We start from the raw sequence: 2,119 nt of genomic DNA on the forward strand, positions 1-2,119 counted from the left end.
TTTTTTGTGTATATTAATGTAATGTTTAGCATAGTTTAAGGAAACATGTTTGGTTGGAAAACACATATATATCCGTTATTTATTTTCGCCGGTACGCGTAAATATTTTGTGGCAAAATAAATGTGTGCCCCCCCTATTTTTTTTCATATTTAGTCCATAATTATTAAAAAAGTTACATATTATGCCTAAAACTATAAAATTTGTTTTTGCCCCCCCCCCCCTGTTTTTCAATTTTTATACATCAAAACTTCAAGCTCCGCCACTGTTTTTAAACATCGTCCTTTTTCACCTCAAAATTACTCAAATTCTCAAAACTACACTTCATAGTCTCTTCCACCATGCATCCCTCATCTCCCCCCCCCCCCCCCACATCGTAAAAGGCATTCCCGTGAATACCACCAACTTCTTCAGCTCCATAGATGGTTCCATCTTGATATCCTCATACTTCAAGAACAAGAGCTTCTTAGGTGATTCATGGCTTGCTTTCCAGTACCCAACACATGGTTCCATCTTGATATCCTCATACTTCAAGAACAAGAGCTTCTTAGGTGATTCATGGCTTGCTTTCCAGTACCCAACACATGGTTCCAATATGGTCTGTATTCGAAGACCCCGTTACAAAAAAGATCATATGCTTCATTAAACAAAATGGATGTAATTTCCTTCGACCTAATTTTGCTCATGAAACTCCAATTTGAAATTAATATGTCCTTAGGATCCCAACACACGTACGAAAACTTAAATGCCAACGAGGGTGATGTTCTTGAGGTCGGTAACAAGTCATGAGCAAAGTTTGTGGCAAATAGTCGAGGGGAAGGGTGATTGTCAAACTTACTCACTAGATAATCAAGAAAGATGTGAGCATTAATGGAAGGAAATACACAATGGGTCCAATGCGACGAAGAGGATGGTCGAAGACCTTGTAAAAGAGGAGGTTGGAGGTGGTAAACATAAGATCTTTAAGCATAAGATCTTTACGCCGAGTGGTGTCATTGATTTGATTAATTGATGAATTTAATGCCGTGTTTGTGTATAAAAACACAAATTTGTGTTAGTGTTCAAAAGTCGTGTAAATTTAGTACAATTTATGTTGTTTTAAGTTACTTTTTGTTGTGTTTGTTGTGTTTATTATGTTTTTACAAGAACTCACGTATGACATTATATAAATTGTTATTTTATTATTTTTGTCATGTTATCGTGTTTTTATTAAGTCGTATTCGTCTTAATGAAAAAAAACACACTATTGTGTCTTTTCGTATTCAGGTTGAGAAAAAATAATTTGTTTTTGTGTCGTGTTAGGCAAAAGAGTATGAAAAAACTGTCTGGTTTACCATCCCTTCAATATTCCAACATACAATTCAAAAATATGCAAACGACGTATGTGCATATGCCATATGCACATGTAAAACATGCATATGACAAATATACATGCCAAATGTGTATATGTGCACATTTTCAAAAAAAAATATGTATGTGCATATGATGAAGGAGTTCTTGTGAGTAAATTGTTTTTATATTTGAAGTTTTTAATATAATAATGTATTCCCATTTCATCGGTAAAGTTAGTATTAGATTCTCATGTTGTTTTAAGTTTTCATTTGATATATATATATATATATATATATATATATATATATATATATATATATATATATATATATATATATATATATATATATATATATATATATATATAAAGAGAGAGAGAGGGAGAGAGAGTGAGAGATATTCCATTTTCAGTCATTAAATTAAAAATGTACACCATTTAAAGACATATTATGTAGGGAATCATATACTATCTACAACACATCATGTATCATGTGGTCGTAATTCTCAAACCTAGCCACCAATTGTTCTAGTCATCTTCTTCTACACTACACGCCTTCACCCCCCCCCCCCCTTCCCCGTTATTAGATACCAATACCTACCAACACCAAACTATCCATTGTTATGCTTGACCTTGCTTTCTACCTTTTTTCCTCTGAAAATTAGTGTCATTGCCTACGCCAAACGACACCAAGCTCACGTCGTGACCTCCTCCCATAGACATAGACTGTTGATTCACGCATATTCTTCTTATCTTAGCTCCACCATTGATACTCCACGATTGATGCATCTA

The 2,119-nt window shown here is 34.0% G+C and overlaps 1 pseudogene; it reads right to left on the reverse strand.

Annotated features, from left to right (window-relative positions):
* Positions 1 to 268: 268 nt before the first annotated feature.
* Positions 269 to 967, reverse strand: LOC145126537 (cytosolic sulfotransferase 14-like; annotated as a pseudogene).
* Between the last annotated feature and the right edge of the window lie 1,152 nt (positions 968 to 2,119).

The sequence above is a fragment of the Lactuca virosa genome, chromosome 7 (genome assembly GCF_052849685.1).
Source record: "Lactuca virosa cultivar CGN04683 chromosome 7, Lactuca_virosa_CGN04683_v6, whole genome shotgun sequence".
NCBI classification, from domain to species: Eukaryota; Viridiplantae; Streptophyta; class Magnoliopsida; order Asterales; family Asteraceae; genus Lactuca; species Lactuca virosa.